Source organism: Ornithorhynchus anatinus, chromosome 4 (assembly GCF_004115215.2).
Source record: "Ornithorhynchus anatinus isolate Pmale09 chromosome 4, mOrnAna1.pri.v4, whole genome shotgun sequence".
Lineage (NCBI taxonomy): Eukaryota > Metazoa > Chordata > Mammalia > Monotremata > Ornithorhynchidae > Ornithorhynchus > Ornithorhynchus anatinus.
The window spans coordinates 81,511,840-81,533,634 of NC_041731.1; the positions used below are offsets into that span (position 1 = coordinate 81,511,840).

The 21,795-nt window shown below is 46.9% G+C and overlaps 2 non-coding genes across 2 annotated transcripts; both read right to left on the bottom strand.

Annotated features, from left to right (window-relative positions):
* Positions 1 to 15,352: 15,352 nt before the first annotated feature.
* On the bottom strand, positions 15,353 to 15,491 carry LOC114811658. Its single transcript, XR_003759354.1, has one exon. It is a non-coding gene; the product is annotated as a small nucleolar RNA SNORA7 (small nucleolar RNA).
* Positions 15,492 to 21,413: 5,922 nt separating this feature from the next.
* Positions 21,414 to 21,551, bottom strand: LOC114811578. The gene has a single exon (XR_003759275.1). It is a non-coding gene; the product is annotated as a small nucleolar RNA SNORA7 (small nucleolar RNA).
* Positions 21,552 to 21,795: the final 244 nt, after the last annotated feature.

Here is a 21,795-nt window from a genome sequence, read left to right on the forward strand (position 1 = left end):
AATACCATTGATTGATTAGCAAATATCATAAAAATAAAAATAAAAAGTGGGACAGGAGAACCAGGGCTGGTCCATGAGTGTCCAGTGTATAGTTCCTTCTAGACTGTAAGCCCGGAGTGGGCAGAGATTGTCTCTCTTTATTGCTTAATTGTACTTTCCAAGCGCATAATACAGTAAGCACTTGATTGAATGAATGAGTGTTCAAAATGGCTTGGAGTGGCTCTGGCTTCCAGGCCATGAGTAGCTGCTGGCTACTCATAAAGGAACAAAAACGTGTCTTTTAGTTCCTTTAGGGCACCATTCTCCTTGCACTCTAGCACCTTACATTACATCATTTCCCTGTGGTCTACAGTGTGACCCAACCATGGAGCCCAGCCCCCCACACTATTTCCAGCGCCTTTCGTAATAGGAAAAGCCTAGGAATTAGGATGGCCCCAGCGAGCAAGGTGGCAGGAGGTGCGACATAGTCCAATTTCTTCAGTTGGCTGGATGAACAAGAGCTCAGGAATCCAGGAAAATAACATAAGTGGTTAAGCGCTTACTATGGGCCAAACACTGTACTAAACGCTGAGGTGAGATACAATAATAATAATAATGATGGTATTTGTTAAGTGCTTACTATGTGCAGAGCACTGTTCTAAGCGCTGGGGTAGATACAGGGTAATCAGGTTGTCCCACGTGAGGCTCACAGTTAATCCCCATTTTACAGATGAGGCACAGAGAAGTTAAGTGACTTGCCCACAGTCACACAGCTGACACGTGGCAGAGCCGGAACTCAAACCCATGACCTCTGACTCCGGAGCCCAGGCTCTTTCCAGTGAGCCACACTGCTTCTCTAAGGTCATCAGGTCCCATGAAATCCCCACGGAAGAGCAAACAGAGGGTAAAGGCTGAGCCTTCCCAGAGCAGGTGAGTTCTGCCTCACTTCTGCTCACCCTCTCCCTTAAATAGGCAATTGCTTCCAAGGTTTAAGAATTAGTTTGCTCTTCAAGAAGCTGTTTGCTCTAGATTTAGGGACTCCTCCTCTGCCCTCTTTTTCTCTTCCACTTCAACAGCGAATGCTGCAAGAACTTTTACCCCAACCACTGCCCCTCCTTCTGTATTGCCAAATGTTTCCTTTCTTTGTTGAGAGCATTTCACAAGATTCCTGAAACAGTAGAGCTATTCCCTCCAGTAAAGGCGAGATCTCAAGGGTGGGCAGTACAAGACAGCTCATTCCTTCAGTAATAATCAATCAATCAATCAGATTTATTGAGCGTTGTGTGCAGAGTACTGTACTAAGTGCTGGGGAGAGTACACCATTAATTGACTGCTCATATGTTGAAAAGCTTTTCTTTTTATGGTACTTATTATGTACAAGGCATTGTACTAAGTACTGGGATAGATACAAGCTAATCAGCCTGAACACAGTCCCTGTATCACATGGGGCTCACAGTCTTAATCTCTATTTTACAGATGAGGACATTGAGTCCTAGAAAGTTAAGTGACTAGCCCAAGGTCACACAAAAGACAGGTGGTGAAGCCAAAATTAGAATCCAGGTGCTTCTCACTCCTAGACCTCTGCTCAATACACTAGGCCATGCTGCTTCGCTTCAAAAGATAATAATTTTGGTATCTGTTAAGCGCTTACTATGTGCCAAGCTCTGTTCTAAGCGCTGGGGTAGATACAGGGTCATCAGGTTGTCCCACGTGGGGCTCACAGTCTTAATCCCCAATTTACAGATGAGGGAACTGAGGCACAGAGAAGTGAAGTGACTTGCCCACAGTCATACAGCTAAGTGGCAGAGTGGGAATTCGAACCCATGACCTCTGACTCCCAAGCCCAGGCTCTTTCCACTGAGCCACGCTGCTTCTCTATAGATACACACAAAGTTATATATGCATATATGATACACATATAAGAATCACAATCTGATATTTATTTATTATATCTGTAATGTCTGTCTCCCCCTCTAGAATGTAAACTCACTGTGGGCAGGGAACATGTCTCCTAGTTCCGAAGCAGCAGGGTCTACTGGATAGAGCATGGGCCTGGGAGTCAGATGGTCATGGGTTCTAATCCTGCCTCCACCACTTGTCAGCTGAGTGACCTTGGGCAAGACACTTCACTTCTCGGTGTCTCAGTTACCTCATCTGGCAAATGGGGATCGAGACTGTGAGTCCCAAATGAGACAGGAACTGTGTCCAACCCAATTTGCTTAAATCCACCCCAGTGTTTAGTAATAATAAGGATGGTATTTATTAAGCAGTGTGGCTCAGTGGAAAGAGCATGGGTTTAGGAGTCAGGGATCATGGGTTCTAATCCCAGCTCCACCACCTGTCAGCTGTGTGACTTTGGGCAAGTCACTTAACTTCTCGGTGCCTCAGTTACCTCATCTATAAAATGGGGATTAAGCCTGTGAGCCTGACGTGGGACAACCTGATTACCCTGTGTCTATCCTAGCACTTAGAACAGTGCTCGGCACATAGTAAGCACTTAACAAATACCAATCATTATTATTATTATTATTATTATTAATAAACACTTACTCTGTGCCAAGCACTGTTCTAAGCATTAAACAATACTCGGCACATAGGAGCTTAACAAATACCACAATTATTATTTCTCTCCCAAGTGCTTAGTACAATGTTCGGCACCCAGACAGCACTCAATAAATATGATTGATTATTTATTAAGCACTTACTAAGTAATAATCATTAATAAGTATGGTATTAAGTGCTTACTAAGTGCCAAGCACTGTTCCAAGCACTGCGGTAGATACAAGGTAATCAGATTGTCCCATGTGGGGCTCACACAGCATGGCTCAGTGGAAAGAGCACGGATTTGGAAGTCAGAGGTCATGGGTTGGAATCCCGGCTCTGCCACTGTGGGCAAATCATTTCACTTCTCTGGGCCTCAGTTCCCTCATCTGGAAAATGGGGATTAAGACTGTGAGCCTCATGTGGGACAACCTGAATACCCTGTATCTACCCCAGCACTTAGAAAAGTGCACATAGTAAGCACTTAACAAATACCAACATTATTATTATTACTCTCCACTTTACAGATAAGGTAACCGAGGCACAGAGAAGTTAAGTGTCTTGCCCAAGGTCACACAGCAGACAAGCGGTGGAGCCGGGAATAGAATCTACGACCTCTGACTCCCAAGTCCATGCTCTTTCTACTAAGCCATGAAGTGTTTGGCACTGTATTAGGCTCTGGAGTAGATACAAGCAAATCAGGTTGGGACCCCACATGGGACTCAGTCGAAATTCCCATTTTATAGATGAGGTAACTGAGGCATGGAGACGTGAAATGACTTGCTCAAGGTCACACAGCAGACAAGAGGCAGAGCTGGGATTAGCATCCAGGCCCTCTGACTCCCAGGCCCGCACTCTTTCCACGAGGCCCCGCTGGTTCTCAATCTATTGCTTTGTCTGACAGACCACAAGCTCAGCCCACCTTTAAAGCTCTCAAAATATCCCACCTCTTCCAAGAAGCCTCCCCCAATTTGCTCTCAACATCTTGTCATAGCAACCCTGGATCATTAGCATATTATTATTTATACCCTTCCTCAACACCTATGTACAATAACTGTGGTATTTGTGAAGCGCTTACTATGTGCCAGGCACTGTTCCAAGCACTGGGGGAATACATTCAAATGAGGTTGGACACAGTCCCTGTTGCACATGAGCTCACAGTCCACACTCCTCCCCACTGTAATACTAGTAATACTATAATAATAATGGTATTTGTTGAGCACTTATATGTATCAGGCACTGTATTAAGCGCTGGGGGAGGATAAGAGAAGCAGCGTGGCTCACTGGAAAGAGCCCGGGCTTTGGAGTCAGAGGTCATGGGTTCGAACCCCGGCTCTGCCACTTGTCAGCTGTGTGACTTTGGGCAAGTCACTTAACTTCTCGGTGCCTCATTTACCTCATCTGTAAAATGGGGATTAAGACTGTGAGTCCCACGTGGGACAACCTGATTCCCCTGTGTCTACCCCAGCGCTTAGAACAGTGCTCGGCACATATTGTTTTTACGAGATGTTCTTCCCCTTGACTCTATTTATTGCCATTGTTCTTGTCTGTCTGTCTCCCCCGATTAGACCGTAAGCCCATCAAACGGCAGGGACTGTCTCTATCTGTGGCCGACTTGTTCATCCCAAGCGCTTAGTACAGTGCTCTGCACATAGTAAGCGCTCAATAAATACTATTGAATGAATGAATGAATAGTAAGCGCTTAACAAATACGAACATTATTATTATTATTATTATTATACAAGAATATTGGGTTGGACACAGTCTCTGCCTCACACGGGGCTCACAATTTCAATCTCCATTTAACAAATATAGGGAGAGTCAGTAAATACGATTGAATGAATACACTATAACAATACAACAGACACATTTCCTACCCCAGTGTGGGCAGGGATTGTCTCCCTTTATTGCTGAATTGTACTTTCCAAGTGCTTAGTACAGTGCTCTGCACACAGTAAGTGCTCAATAAATACCATTGAATGAATGCACACAACAACTTTACTGTTGTCCTCTAAACTGTAAAATGGAATGGAGCCCAATCTCCCCATTTGTCTAGGACTGTGCATTTTCCAAAGAGTCTCCCTTAAAGATCTCTAAGCACTTAGTATAGTGTTCTGCACACAATAAGTGCTCAATAAATACCATTGAATGAATTGCTTCTATGCATTTTGCAAAACGTTAGAATCCCCACAACGTGGTGCTGAAACTTACGGAAAGCAAAGTTTTCTTCTGCCCTACAGCTGCTGTGCCTCAGTGGGAATGGGAGAAGGGTGAGGAGGGGAGGGGGAGACAGGCCTGGCCCCCTCCCCACTTTCTTTCTAGGAAGGGCACAGCCTCTTTTGGAGGGAACAGCTGCTCCACATGGGGAGTGACCCCCTACAAACACACACACACACACACACAGAAGCATTCGTTCACTCATATTAAGCCCTTACTGTGTATAGGGCACTGTACTAAGCACTTGGCAAAGTACAATACTGAAATAAAGAGTGACAATCCCTGCCCACAGTCTAGAGGGATGGGGAGCCCCGATCGGATAAGTGCCAGGCCCACCTGGTAAGGAGCATGGTCTGCGGGCCTGGGAATCAGAGGGTCAAGGGTTCTAAACCCGGCTCTGCCACTCATCTGCTGGGTGACCTTGGGCAAGTCACTTCACTTCTCTGCTTCTCATTTACCTCATCTGGAAAATGGGGATGAAGACTGTGAGCCCCACACTCGCTGCCTAGAATTCCAATTAACTCCAAGTCTCTCCTGGTCCCCCTCCAATCTGGCTTCCGTCCCCTCCACTCTACCGAGACTGCTCTCTCTCGATCACCCATGACCTCCTTCTTGCCAAATCCAATGGCTCCTACTCTATCCTAATCCTCCTCGACCTCTCAGCTGCCTTTGACACTGTAGACCATCCCCTTCTCCTCCACACCTTATCTCATCTTGACTCCGTCCTCTCCTGGTTCTCCTCTCATCTTTCTGGCCATTCATTCTTGGTCTCCTTCACAGGCTTCTCCTCCCCCTCCCATCCTCTAACTGTAGGAGTTCCTCAAGGGTCAGTTCTTGGCCCTCTTCTGTTCTCCATCTACACTCACTCCCTTGGTGAACTCGTTTGCTCCCATGGCTTCAACTATCATCTGTTTGCAGATGACACACAAATCTACATCTCCGCCCCTGTCCTCTCCCTCTCCCTTCAGACTCGTATCTCCTCCTGCTTCCAGGACGTCTCCATCTGGATGTCTGCCCGCCACCTAAATCTCAACATGTCCAAAACTGAGCTCATTATCTTCCCTCCCAAGCCCTGTCCTCTTCCTGACTCCCCTGTCACTGTGGACGGTACGACCATCCTTCCCGTCTCTCAAGCCTGCAATCTTGGCGTCATCCTTGACTCGTCTCTCTCGTTCATCCCACACATCCCATCCGTCACCAAGGCCTGCCGGTCTCACCTTTACAATATCGCCAAGATCTGCCCTTTCCTCTCCATCAAATCGGCTATCTTAATGGTACAGGCTCTCATAATATCCCAGCTGGATTACTGTGTCAGCCTTCTCTCTGACCTCCCTTCCCCCTGTCTCTCCCCGCTCCAGTCTATTCTTCATTCCGCTGCCCGGCTCATTTTCCTGCAGAAATGCTCTGGGCATGTCACTCCCCTCCTTAAAAACCTCCAGTGGTTGCCTATCAACCTCTGCACGAAACAAAAACTTCTCACTCTAGGCTTCAAGGCTCTCCATCACCTTGCCCCCTCCTACCTCTCCTCCCTTTTCTCTTTCCACTGCCCACCCGCTCCTCTGCCGCCCACCTCCTCACCGTCCCCCGTTCTTGCCTATCCCGCCGTCGACCCCTGGGCCACATCCTCCCGCTCTTCTGGAATGCCCTCCCTCCTCACCTCCGCCAAACTTACTCTCATCCCCTCTTCAAAGCCCTACTGAGAGCTCACCTCCTCCAAAAGGCCTTCCCAGACTGAGCTTCCCTTTTTCCCTCTGCTCCCTCTGCTCCCCCTCTACCCCTGCCTTCACCTCCCCTCAGCTAAGCCCTCTTTTCCCCCCTCCCTCTGCTCCTCCCCCTCTCCCTTCCCCTCCACCCCTGCCTTCCCCTCCCCTCAGCTAAGCCCTCTTTTCCCCCTTTTCCCTCTGCTCCTCCCCCTCTCCCTTCCCCTCCCCTCAGCAATGTGCTCATTTGCTCATTTGCATATATTTTTATTACCCTATTTATTTTGTTAATGAGGTGTACGTCCTCTTGATTCTATTTATTGCTATTGTTTTTTGTCTGTCTCCCCCAATTAGACTGTAAGCCCGTCAATGGGCAGGTATTGTCTCTATCTGTTGCCGATTTGTACATTCCAAGCAATTAGTACAGTGCTCTGCACATAGTAAGCGCTCAATAAATACTATTGAATGAATGAATGTAGGACAACCCGATGACCAGCACTTAGAACAGTCCTTGGCACATAGTAAGAGTTTAACAAATACCATCATTATTAATATTATTATGGATAGAGAAGGGCAGTTAGGGACAGAGACACTAAGACACCATCCTATGCCAGCTGGAGAGGCATTGGCAAGGGAAAGGGCGAGGGGTGGGGGGCCAGGGTTGGGGGCTGATAATATGGCCCGTCCAACTCCCCTATTGTTAGAGGAGCAGGATAAGCCAAGCCCCCCACTGTGGGCACTATCACCCGGGGTCTAGCAAACATGAGCCCCTCCTTGCCCCACTCCAGGGCCCTGCCTACTCCTCCTGCAGATTAGAAGGATTGTCTCCTCCCCACTATAATAATAATAATGGTATTTGTTGAGCACTTACTATGTGTCAGGCACTTTACTACGTGCTTGGGAGGATACAAGAATATTGGGTTGGACACAGTCCCTGCCCCACGTGGGGCTCACAGTTTCAATCCCCCATTCTACAGACTGGAGAACTGAGGCCCAGAGACGTGAAATGACTCACCCAAGGTCACCCAGCAGACAAGTGGCAGAGCCAGAATTAGAACCCATCAACTTCTGACTCCCAGGCCTGGACTCTATCCACTACACCATGCTCCCTATAATAATAATAACATTTGCAAAGCTCTTACTACATGCCAGCCACTATAATAATAATAATGATAATAATAATTGTGGTATTTGTGAAGCTCTTGCAATGTGCCAGGCACTGTAATAATAATCATAATAATAATGATGGTATTTGTGAAGCTCTTACTAGGTGCCAGGCACTGTACTAAGCACAGGAGTGGATAAAAGTTAATTAGGTGGGACATAGTCTCTGACCTGCATAGGGCTCACAGTCTTGATTGCCATTTTACAGATGAGGGAACTGAGGCCCAGGGAAGTCAAGTAATTTGCCCAAGGCCACATAGAAAGACAAGTGGCAGAACCAGGATCAGAACCCATGTCCTTCTGACTCCCAGGCCCACAGAACCAGGATTAGAAGCCATGACCATCTCACTTCAGGCCTGTGCTCTATCCACTATGTCATACTGTTTCTTACTGTACTGTGTTAAGTGCTAAATTAGATACAAGCTAATCAGGTGGGATTGTCCCTGTCCCACATGGGATTCATAGTCTTAATCCCCATTTTACAGATGAGATAGGCACAGGGAAGTGAAGTGATTTGCCCAAGGTCACACTGCAGACAAGTGGAGGAGTCTGGATTAGAACCCATGACCTTCTGACTCCCAGGCCTGGGCTCTAGCCACTACACTATGCTGCTTCTTCCCCTGAGTGGCCTTCACTTCACCCTCCACGCCCCTCTCCTCTCCCCCCGCCCCCCAACGCAGTCAGACTTCCCATGTCTTCACTTCACACAGAACTTGCTTTCTCAGGTCTCTAACGATCTCTCTGTAGCCAAATCCAAAGGGCTCTAGCCCTTCTGGATCCTCCTCCACTTCTCAGAGGCTTTACCCACTCTTGTCCCCTCCTTCCTTCTGGAAACCTTGATGTTTGGACACATTTGTCTCCTGGCTTTCAATCACTCAATTGTATTTGATTAGAGGAGCAGCATGGTGTGGTGGCTACAGCACGGGCCTGGGAGTCGGAAGGTCATAGGTTCTAATCCCAGCTCCACCACTTGTCTGCTGTGTGACCTTGGGCAAGTCATTTCACTTCTCTGTGCCTCCGTTACCTCATCTGAAAAATAGAGACTGAAGCTGCGAGCCCCATGTGGGACAGGGACTGTGTCGAATCGAATTTGCTTGTATCCACCCTTGTGATTAGTACGGTGCTTGGCAAGAGAAGAGTTAAAGAGAACTCATTCACTCATATGGCTTCAACTACCACCTTTATATCTCCAGCGCTGATGTTCTTTCCCTCTCTGCAGTCTCGCATTTCCATCCGGACATCTCTAGTTGGATGTCCTCCACTCACCTCAAACTTAATTTCTATCTCCCCACCTAAACCCTATCCTTCCCCTGACTTTCCCATTACTGTAGACAGCACCACCATCCTTCCTGTCTCACAAGCCCATAACCTTGACATTTTCCTTTACTCCTCTCCTTCAACCCACATATTTAATCTAATCCTGTCAATTCATCCTCCACAACATTACTAAAAATCTGTCCTTTCCTCTCCATCTAAAGTGCTGCCAGGTTAATCCAAGCATTTATCCTATCCTGCTCCTTCCTGATCTCCCCGCCTCCTGTCTTCCCCCACTCCAGTACACACTTGGCTCTGCTGCCCGGATCATTTTTGTCAGTTTTCTTTACTGATCACTTACTGTGTGCAGAGTACTGTACTGATAAACAGACCCTGCCCACAACGAGTTTACAGTCTAGAGGGGACTGTTTTACAAAAACATTCAATCTATGTTTCCCCGCTCCTCAAGAACTTCCAGTGGTTGCCCATCCACCTCTGCATCAAACTAGTATAGTGCTCTGCACACAGTAAGGGCTCAATAAATATGATAGAATGAATGAATGAAACAGAAATCACTGGATTTAAAGCACTAAATCACCTTGCCCCCTCTTACCTCACCTCACTACTCTCCTACTACAACTCAGGTCACTCCTCTAATGCCAACTTACTCACACTACCTTGATCTCATCCATCTCACCTTAGACCTCTCGTCCACGCCCTGCTTCTCACCTGGAACTCCCTCCCTTTTCACGTCCAACAGATAATTACTCTCGCCTCCATCAAGTTTACTGAAGGCACATCTCCTCCAAGAGGCCTTCCCTGATTAAGCCTTTTCTTTTTCTTCCACTTCCATGTCCCTCGTCCTAGCCCCACAGCACTTATGTACATATCTGTAATTTATTTATTTATATTAATATCTGTCTCCCCTCTAGACTGTGAGCTCATTGTGGGGAGGGAATATGTCTGTTTATTGTTGCACTGTACTCTCCCAAGCACTTAGGATAATGCTCTGCACAAAGTAAATGCTCATTAAATACAACTGAATGATTGATTGCCCCACCCTCTAAGCATTTAAGTAAGGGTCCTCATAGGGTTGCTTCCCCTACCTGCATTTATTTTAATGTCTTTCTTCCCCACTAAGCTATAAACACATTTAGTTTCGGGATCCCAAACTAATAACTTTCCCAAGGACTTAGTTGTGCTCTGCACACAGTAAATGCTCAATAAATACCACTGGTCGCTTGACTAATACCAAGACCCCTAACTGACAACTAAACTGACCTACAAAAACACAGTCCAATTGACAACTAGAACTAAAATCGCTAAAATCCACCCTTTCCTCTCCACGCACACTGCTACCACGTTAATATAATCACTTGACCTATCCCACCTGGATTACTGCATCAGCCTCCTTGCTGACCTCCCAACCTCCTGTCTCTCCCCACTTCAGTTCTTGCTTCACTCTGCTGCCCAGATCATTTTTCTCAAAAATGTTCAGGACATGTCACCCAGCTCCTCAAAAAACTTCAGTGATTGCCCATGCACCTCTGCATGAGACAAAAACTCCTCACCGTTAGCTTTAAAGCACACGACCACCTTGCCCTCTCCTACCTCATATCACTATTCTCCTACAACCCAGCCCGTACAGTTTGCCCCTCTAATCCTAACCTTCTCACTGTGCCTCCATCTCACCTAACTCGCCACCAACCCTTAGCCTATTTCCTGCCTTGGCTGGAATGCCCTTCCCACCCAAATCCGACTGATAATTACTCTCCTTCCCTTCAAAGCCTTACTGAAAGCCTCCAGGAGGCCTTCCCAGACTGAGCCTTCCTTTCTTCTTCTCCCACTCCCTTCTGGGTCTCCCTGACTTGCTCCCTTTCTTCTTTCCCCCTCCCAGCCCCACAGCACTTATGTACATATCTGCCATTTATTTATTTGTATCCATGTCTGTCTCCCTCCCTCTAGACAGTAAGCTTGCCGTGGGCAGGGAATGTGCCTGTTTATTGTTATATTGAACTCTCCCAAGCACTTAGTACAGTGCTCTGCTCCCAGTAAGCGCTCAATAAATACAATTGAATGAATGAATGAATGAATGAATGAATGAATGAATGAATGAATGAATGAATGAAGACCTGCCTGCTACAGCACAGCATCAGCACTATGCTGCAATCACTGTGGCCACAATACGTTTTGTATGCAAAATTACCACAAATACCCCTCACCAACCTGCTTGCTTGTTGCACCCACTGAGGCAGTGACTACAAAGACCACATAGCAGGAGGTTGGTTTGCAGAAACCAAGAACACTAAAATCAATCCCCTCATACAAATTCTCACCCTTGATATCTGGGCGACCAGGCCGAGACTTGACTCTTATTTCTGACCGGAGAGGCACGGCACAGTTCGAAAATCTAAAATGCCCAGTGCAGGCTGAAACTGGCACCTGTGTGAACTCGAGCCTGGGACTGGAACAATAGCTCAGAACTGGGGAGGAGTGTTAAATGACCCTCCAGAGGAAACAGCGTGAGCTAGTGCAAAGTGCATGGGTCTGGGAGGCAGAGGGCCTGGCTTCTACTTCCGACTCCACCACATGCTTGTGGTGTGACCTTGGGCAAGTCAGTTCTCAGTGCCTCAGTTACCTCATCTGTAAAATAGAAATTAAAGCTGTGAGCCTCATTCATTCCTTGAGTCGTATTTATTAAGCACCTACTGTACGCAGAGTCCTGTACTAAGCGCTTGGGAGAGAACAATACAACAATAAACAGTGCTAATCCCAGCTCACCCAAGCCTCATGTGGGACATGGACTGTGTACAGTCTAAAAAAAATAATAAGGGTATCTGTTAAGCAGCTGGCTGTGTGTCTAGCACTGTTCTACGAGCTGGGGTAGGTAAAAGCTAATCATGTTGTATACTACCTTGTATCTACACCAGCTCTTAGTTCAGTGACTAGCATACAGTAAGTGCTTAACAAATGCCACTTAAAAACAAAAAAAAGCCCTAGCCTCCAGACTTCAAAAAGAATTTCCGTGTGCTGCGTCATCACATTAGATTGCATGTGCCTGCAGTGAAATGTAATGATCATCTTAAGGAAGGAGTGGCAAACTTTTCGCCACCCTGAGGCCCTGCTGAGCATTTGTGTTAACTTGACATTAAGAGCTGTGCTGTGTGAAGACTTGATCCCTGCCCATGAAGATTACAATCACACACATAAACGAAAGGCACTGCAGACGCTTGTTTTTTCTAGAGTGTAACAGATTGAGGAAGTGGGTTTGTAAATATATAACACTAAAAGAAAAAATAACCCTGAATTAATTTTAGTTTATATTCAGCTTGGCCCAGTAGAAAGAGCACAGGCCTCACAGTCAGGGGGCATGGGTTCTAATCCTGACTCTGCCACTTGCCTGCTGTGTGACCTTGGGCAAGTCACTTCACTTCTCTGTGCCTCAGTTCCCTCATCTGTAAAGTGGGGATCAAGACTGTGAGCCCTATTTGGACAGGGACTAAGTCCAATCCAATTACCTTGTATCTACCTCAGAGCTTAGAACAGTGCCTGGCACGTAGGAAGTGCTTAACAAAAACCATAATTACTTAAGCATAACTTTTCTGGGCCTCACTTTCCTCATCTGTGAGATGGGGATTCAATACACATTCTTCCTCCTATTTAGACTCTGAGCCCCTTAGGGGACAGGAATGTGCCCCACCTGATTTTCTTGTAATAATAATAATAATGTTGGTATTTGTTAAGCGCTTACTATGTGCCGAGCACTGTTCTAAGCGCTGGGGTAGACATAGGGGAATCAGGTTGTCCCACGTGGGGCTCACAGTCTTAATCCCCATTTTACAGATGAGGGAACTGAGGCCCAGAGAAGTTAAGTGACTTGCCCACAGTCACACAGCCGACAAGTGGCAGAGCTGGGATCCGAACTCATGAGCCCTGACTCCAAAGCCCGTGCTCTTTCCACTGAGCCACGCTGCTTCTCTTCTTCTTCTTGTGTCTACTTCAGTGCTTTGTACCATTCTTGGCAAGAATCAAACACTTAATACCAAAATTATTAATATCCACTAAACACTTCAACAGAGTTCCAGAAACCCTAAGTGTCTCCACCAACTGTACTTGGATCTGTGGCCTTTGGACATTTGATATTTACTCCACTCCCAATCCCACAATATTTATGTATGTATCTGAAAATAATATATTATAAATTATATTAATGTCTGTCATTCATTCATTCATTCATTCAATAGTATTTATTGAGCGCTTACTATGTGCAGAGCACTGTACTAAGCGCTTGGGATGAACAAGTCGGCAACAGATAGAGACGGTCCCTGCCGTTTGACGGGCTTACAGTCTAATCGGGGGAGACGGACAGACGAGAACAATGGCACTAAACAGCGTCAAGGGGAAGAACATCTCGTAAAAACAATGGCAACTAAATAGAATCAAGGCGATGTACAATTCATTAACAAAATAAATAGGGTAACGAAAATATATACAGTTGAGCGGACGAGTACAGTGCTGTGGAGATGGGAAGGGAGAGGTGGAGGAGCAGAGGGAAAGGGGAAAATGAGGCTTTAGCTGCGGAGAGGTAAAGGGGGGATGGCAGAGGGAGTAGAGGGGGACGAGGAGCTCAGTCTGGGAACGCCTCTTGGAGGAGGTGATTTTTAAGTAGGGTTTTGAAGAGGGAAAGAGAATCGGTTTGGCGGAGGTGAGGAGGGAGGGCGTTCCGGGACCGCGGGAGGACGTGACCCGGGGGTCGACGGCGGGATAGGCGAGACCGAGGGACGGTGAGGAGGTGGGCGGCAGAGGAGCGGAGCGTGCGGGGTGGGCGGTAGAAAGAGAGAAGGGAGGAGAGGTAGGAAGGGGCAAGGTGATGGAGAGCCTTGAAGCCTAGAGTGAGGAGTTTTTGTTTGGAGCGGAGGTCGATAGGCAACCACTGGAGTTGTTTAAGAAGGGGAGTGACATGCCCAGATCGTTTCTGCAGGAAGATGAGCCGGGCAGCGGAGTGAAGAATAGACCGGAGCGGGGCGAGAGAGGAGGAAGGGAGGTCAGAGAGAAGGCTGACACAGTAGTCTAGCCGGGATATAACGAGAGCCCGTAATAGTAAGGTAGCCGTTTGGGTGGAGAGGAAAGGGCGGATCTTGGCGATATTGTAGAGGTGAAACCGGCAGGTCTCGGTAACGGATAGGATGTGTGGGGTGAACGAGAGGGACGAGTCAAGGATGACACCGAGATTGCGGGCCTGCGGAACAGGAAGGATGGTCATGCCATCCACGGTAATAGAGAAGTCTGGGAGAGGACCGGGTTTGGGAGGGAAGATGAGGAGCTCAGTCTTGCTCATGTCCCCCTCTAAACCATAAGCTCATTATGGGCAGGGAACATATCCATTAATTCCATTGTATTGTGCTCTCCCAAAACCTTAACTCAGTTTTCTACACATAGTAAGCACTCAATACCACTGATTGAGTGGAACTCTTCCTTCTAAACTGTAAAGTCCTTGTGGGCAGGGAATGTGTCTACTAATTCTGCTCTACTGTACTCTACCCAGTACTTAATGCAGTGTTCTGTATACAGTAAGCACTCAAAAAATACCACTGATTAGTTTGAAATTGGAAATCATTTTACAGAAACTCAACAACACTTAGCAAAAACAATTTTATCACTCAGTACTCTGTCCTTTGGAATCAACTGCCCAGGCTCTCTTGCAATGCCAGCCAGATGTGGGTGCATTGCAAGGCTGTGACTAATGTCCTCCAATAGTATCAATCCCAGTTTTACATTTGCGGGATAATAATAATGTTGGTATTTGTTAAGCCCTTACTATGTGCAGAGCACTGTTCTAAGCGCTGGGGTAGACAGAGGGTCATCATGTTGTCACACGTGGGGCTCACAGTCTTAATCCCCATTTTACAGATGAGCTAACTGAGGCACAGAGAAGTGAAGTGACTTGCCCACAGTCACACAGCTGACAAGTGGCAGAGCCGGGATTAGAACTCATGACCTCTGACTCCAAAGCCCGGACTCTTTCCACGGAGCCACGCTGCTTCTCTATAATAATAATCGTGGTATTTGCTAAGTATCTACTATGTGCCTAGCACTGGGATACATTTGTATTGTACTCTCCCAAGCACTTAGTACAGGGCTCTGCATATAGTAAGCACTAGTAAATACGATTGATTGATTCTAGATAACAGTCCCTATCCTAGATGAGGCTCATCATCTAAGGGGTGGGAGGTGGAGAACAAGTATTTAATCCCTATTTTAGAGGTGAAGGAACCGTTCTTATTGTTGTCTTATGCTGTCGAGTCGTGTCCGACTCATAGCGATGCCATGGACACATCTCTCCCAGAACGCCCCACCTCCACCTGCCATCATTCTGGCAGTGGATCCATTGAGTGTTCTTGGAAGTGGTTTAACCATTGCCTTCTTCCGCACAGTAAACCTGAGTCTCCGCCCTCAACTCTCTCCCATGCCGCTGCTGCCAGCATGGGTGAGTTTTGACTTGTTGCAGATTGCCTTCCACTCGCTAGCCACTGCCCAATCTAGGAATGAAATGGATATGCCTCTGCTTGACTCTCCCCCACCATAGTCGAGACTGGTAGAGTACTGAAAACTCTCCAGTTGCGACCCTGAGAGGTGTAAAGGAACTGAGACATAGATAAATTAAGTGACTTTCCCTGACTATACAACAGGCAAATGGCAGAACCAGGATCAGAATCCAGGTCCTCTGACTCCCAGGCCCGAGTTCTTCCCTCTAAACCACCCTGCTTAGCATACTGTACAGTATTTATATTTCATACTGTACATGGTCCTCTGAAGTAAGTCCAAGCTGTGCCAGAGGTCTAATGAAAAGAGCACATGTCTGTGAATCAGGAAACATAATCTCTACACCCAGATTCACCACTAGTCTTCTCTGTGACCTCTGGCAAGTTTCTTAATCTCTATGCCTGTTTCCTATCTTTAAAACTGAAAACAATAATACTGACCTCACTAAGAGATCTGAGGATGCTGGTAATTAACATGAAAGCACTTGGGAAAGCCTTATTGAAGGTACATATCCTGTAAAAGTTCTTCCCTGGCTAGAGCCTCATTTTCTCTTTTCTCACTCCCTACTGCATCTCTCTGATTTGTTCCTTTTATTCACCCCTCCCTCAGCCCCCAGCACTTATGCACATATCCATAATTCATTTATATTAATATCTGTCTCTCCCTCTAAGCTGTGATCCCGTTGTTGTCGGGGAATGCGTCTACCAACTCTATTGTACTCTTCTGAACACTTAGTACAATGCACACAGTAAATGCTCAATAAGTACAATTGATTGATCGGAAAAAATGAAGGCACTTAATCTCAAGATATTCTTCTTACAAAAGGAAAAAGAGCTTGAGTGTTGGCAGTAAGTTGGGTTAAACTGACTAAGCTTGCTGTGGGCAGGGAATGTCTAATATATTGTAATACTAAACTCTCTCAAGTGCTTAGTACAGTGTTCTGCACACAGTAAGCACTCAATAAATATCACTCATTGATTGGTTGCTGGTGTCCCAGGCTTATGGGGTGGCAGGAGTGGGAGGGAAAGAGGAGTTTCCCAAGTAGCATTGCTATCCTCCTTCCCCAGGCCTTTATTGCTGCCATCCTGCTCCTAGGTTTGATTGATTAGGGTAAAAATTAAACACTTTTGGGTGTGCTGAGCACCGTGCTAAGTGGTAGTGGTTGAAAATAAAATAGTTCAGATATTCCCTGTTGCAAAACGGGGTTTACCAGGTTTAGAAGTAGCCGAAACAGGGCCAGGGAGGGAAGGTATTTGCAAACTACAAGGAAGGGAGAAGGCCTTGGGAACCCCTGATTTCCACTGCTCAGGGCTAAAGTGAACCTCTTTTCTGGAGAGTGAGGCCCGGGGCCCAAGTCAAAGCCTGAGGCAGGAGGAACCCAGGTAGCCAGGAATAGGAAAAATAGAGAAAGCAGGTGGGGAGGGGGAGGAGACCACATCCTCAAAGATGCATGTGCAGATCCACACACAAAGTCCGACCCACCAGGACCCACAAACTCACTTTGTCTCTCTCTCTTTCTCCCCCTTCCACCTCCCCAACAGATACCTGGAGATTGACAAGTTCCAAGAGGCCATTCCTAAGCCCTCCTTTCCTCTTCTCCTTCTCTGTCACCCTGACTTGCTCACCTTATTCATCCCCCCTTCCAGCCCCACAGCATTTGTGTACTTTTCTATAATTTATTTATATTAATGTCTGTCTCCCTCTCTAGACCATAAGCTCGTTGTGGGTAGGAAATGTGTCTATTATTTTATTGTACTCCCCCAAGAGCTTAGTATGGTTCTTTGTACACAATAAGCACTCAATAAATACAATTGAATGAAGTTCATTTGTTCTTGTCTGTCCGTCTCCCCGATTAGACTGTAAGCCCGTCAAAGGGCAGGGACTGTATCTGTTACCAATTTGTACATTCCAAGCGCTTAGTACAGTGCTCTACACATAGTAAGCGCTCAATAAATACATTGAATGAATGAATGAATGAGTTAGAAATTGCCTTGGGGGCTATCTGTCATCAAACCCACGGAGAACCTTTCTCAGGTCCAGCCTGGTGGAGCCAAAAACTCCTCAGAAGGGATGGCAGGTTGGCTGGGTCCTGAAGTAACTTACTTTTTTGTTTGCTTGTTTTTTAAATATTTAAGAATTTATTATGTGCCAGACACTAGATTAAGCACTGTGCTAGATACAAGCTAATCAGGTTGGATGCAGTCCATGTCCCACATAGGGCTCACAATCTTAATCCCCATTTTGTAGATGACGTAACTGAGGCCCAGAGAAGTGACTTGCCCACGGTCACAAGGCAGAGAAATGGCAGAGCTGAGATTAGAACCCAGGCCTTTCTGGCTCCCAGGCCTATGCTCTACCCACTAGGCCATGCTGTTTCTCTTAGCTTCTCATTTACTCTTTCAATGGTATTTATTGAGTGCTGACTGTGTGCAGAGCATGGTACTAAGCACTTGGGAGAGTACAATGGTCTTCCCTGAATAACCTCTCTTTTCCTCTTCTCCCACTCCATTCTTCGTCACCCTGACTTGCTCCCTTTATTCATCTCCCCGTTCCAGCCCCACAGCACTTATGTACATATCTGTAATCGATTTATATGAATGTTTGTCTTCCCCTCTAGACTGAAAGTTCATTGAGGGCAGGGAACGTCAGTCTACTGATGTACTTTTCTCTCCCAAGCGCTTCATACAGCTCTGTGTACAGTAAGCACTCAAAAAATACTATCAATTGACTGACTACAATATAAAAACAGACACATTCCCTGCCCACAACAAGCTTACATTCTATTACTGCAGTCACTGTTCCACCTCACCAGGGGCTCCCAGAGCCACCATCAGGGCCTAACCTGAGACTTCAATAAAAAGTTATCTTCCTCCTTGGTGGTGGGGGATGTTTGTGCATGGCTATTGAGGGCCAGAGGGAGATTATTTTACCTGTAGCCCAGTAGAGCACAAACTCATCCTGCTGCAAGATATCACTCCGAGATTATCACCTTATGTCATATCCTGGGTGGAGCAGCTTGAAGCTCCTTGAGGGCAAGGATTGGGTCTATCAACTATAATAATGTTGGTATTTGTTAAGCGCTTACTATGTGCAGAGCACTGTTCTAAGCGCTGGGGTAGATGCAAGGTCATCAGGTTGTCCCACGTGAGGCTCACAGTTAATGCCCATTTTACAGGTGAGGTAACTGAAGCCCAGAGAAGTTAAGTGACTTGCCCACAGTCACAGAGCTGACAAGTGGCAGAGCCGGGATTCAAACCCATGACCTCTGACTCCCAAGCCCGGGCTCTTTCCACTGAGCCACGGGATATTGCTGGCACAGTGGATAAAGCACGGGCCTGAGTCAGAAGGTCATGGCTTCTAATCCTGGGTCTGCCACCTGTCTGCTGTTGGTATTGGTTGGTATTTGTTAAGCGCTTACTATGTGCAGAGCACTGTTCTAAGCGCTGGGGGAGATACAGGGTAATGAGGTCGTCCCACGTGAGGCTCACAGTTAATCCCCATTTTACAGATGAGGTAACTGAGGCCCAGAGAAGTTAAGTGACTTGCCCACAGTCACACAGCTGACAAGTGGCAGAGCCGGGAGTCGAACCCATGACCTCTGACTCTGAAGTCCAGGCTCTTTCCACTGAGCCACGCTGCTTCTCTATGCTGTATGACTTTGGGTAAGTCACTTCACTTCTCTGGGCCTCAGTTACCTCTTCTGGAAAATGAGGATTAAGACTGTGAGCCCCACATGGGACAGGGCTGTGTTCAACCTGACTTGCTTGTATCCACCCCAGCGTTTAGTACAGGGCCTGGCACATAACACCTAAATAGCAGAGCTATCATCATTATTATTATTTTAGTCTACCGAGCATTTAGTACAAGGCCCTGGACACAGGAAGGGATCATTTAATACCACTGATTGATTGATTTTGCCCCCAAGACAGGCAGGTGAACTTGGAAGATCCCACTTCCATCCTGGCGAAGACCAATCAATCAATCGATCATTGATATTTATTGAGTGCTTACTATGTGCAGAGCACTATTCTGCGTGCTTAGGAGAGTACAATACAATACAGGGGAGCTGACTGGTCTATTGGAATGAGCATGGGTCTGGGAGTCAGAGGACATGGGTCCTAATCCTGGCTCCACCACATGTCTACTGTGTGACCTTGGGTAAGTCACTTCACTTCTTTGGGCTTCAGTTACCTCATCCGTGTAAAAAAAAAAAAATGGAGATTAAGACTGTGAGCCCCATGTGGGACAAGGACTGTGTGCAACCCAACTACCTCCTATCTACCCCAGCACTTGGAACAGTGCTTGGCACATAGCGCTTAGTAAATACCACAATTATTATGATTGAGAGAATAAGCAGACACGTTCCCTGCCTATAATGAACTTGATGGTGGCATGGAACTCATTTTCCAGGAGAACAGCAGGAGTGGGTGGAGAAACAAACAGCAGTAGATTTGGTTCTTGCTACTGCTCCTCCCTGTTGCTGGCTCACTGGAGGCAAGCAGCATGGCCGGGGGAAAGAGCACAGCCCTGAGGGTGAATAGGACCTGGGTTCTAATCCGGACTGTTACGTGCCTGCTGTATGACCTTGGGGAGGTCACTTAGCTTCTCGGTGCCTCAATTTCCTCAACTGTAAAATGGGGATTAAAATACCTGTTCTCTCTTCTCCTCAAGACTATGAGCCCCATGTGGGACAGGGACTGCAACCGACCTGCTTTGATGGCATCTACCTCGGTGCTTAGCAATGGGCTTACCCACAGTATGGCCTAACACATGTTACAGTTGATATTACTGGAGTTTTCACTGTTACTGGCTCTTACATGGTCTGACCTGGGCGGCCAGAAAACCAAGAAGTGTGCACGTTTGCAAGTAGTGTAGCCTAGGGGATAGAGCACGGGCTTGGGAGTCGGAAGGATCTGGGTTCTACTGCCAGCTCCCTCACTTGTCTGCTGTGTGACCTTGGGCAGGTCACTTAACTTCTCTGTGCCTCAGTTACCTCATCTGTAAAACAGGGATTAAGACATAGACTGTGTCCAACCTGGTTAATCTGTATATACCCCAGCACTTAGTGCAGTGATTGTCACGTAGTAAGCGCTTAACAAATACTACTAAAAAAAATGCCTGGGTTCATTCATTCAATAGCATTTACTGAGCACTTACTATGTACAGAGCACTGTACTAAGTGCTTGGAATGTACAATTAGGCAACAGATAGAGACAGCCCCTGTCCAATAATGGGCTCACAGTCTTCTAATCCCAACTCTGCCATTTGCCTGCTTTGTGATCTTGGGCAAGTCACTTAACTTCTCTGGGCTTCAGCTACCTCAAATGGAAAATGGGGATGAAGACGGTGAGTTCCATGTGGGACATGGACAGTTTTAGCTTGTATCTACCCCAGCACTTGGCACAGTGCCCAGAACACAGTTTGCACTTAAATACCATAAAAAGGGTCTGCTCCTCTACTCTTCTGACTGACTCTCTTTCCTTCTTTTCTCTATACCACTCCTCTCCCCCATCTCGGTGGGACCATCCGATTCACTCTGAGCTCCAGAAAACACAATTGCTTCAGGTCACCGAACAGTATTCCTAACAGGGGAGTTTGGGGCCTCTGGATTCCAAGATTCTGGGTGCTTCTTTTTACCCTCAGCGGGTTGGGGGTTGTCAGTTGAGGAGAGGTTGCTCCTTACTGTTGGCTTTAAACACTCACTCAGCATGTTCTCTCCTCCTTTCTCTCACTGATCTCCTTCTTCAGCCCAGCCCACACACTTTGCCTCCCTAGAGCCAGCTTGCTCTTGCCTTGTCTTATGCCACTGAGTTGTTTCCGACCCGTAGCGACACCACAGACACATCTCTCCCAAAACGCCTCGCTCTCCATCTGCAATCATTCTGGTAGTGGATCCATAGAAGTTTCTTGGTAAAAATCTGGAAGCAGTTTACCATTGTCTCCTTCCACGCAGTAAACTTGTCTGTGCCCTCGACTCTCTCCCATGTGGCTGCTGCCCAGCGTGGGTAAGTTTTGACTTGTAGCAGATGGCCTTCCACTCACTAGCCACTGCCCAAGCTAGGAATGGAATGGGTAGGCCTCTGCTTAACTCTCCCTCCCACAGCCGAGACTGGTAAAATCCTGGAAAATCTCCAGTTGTGACCCTGAGAGGGGAACAGCTAGATCACTGTGCCCCAATCTCGTCTCCCTAGGTGTCAACCCCTCTCTCATATCCTCCCTCTGCCTTGGAACTCCTCCCCGTCCATATACACCAGACCACCATTCTCCCCACCTTCAAAGCGGTCACATCTCCTCCAAGAGGCCTTCCCCCAATTAAGCTCTCTTTGCCTCTCTCTCTCTCCCTTCTGCGTCATCTATGCACTGTGACTTTTGTCCGTTTTCCCCTCTAGACTGTAAG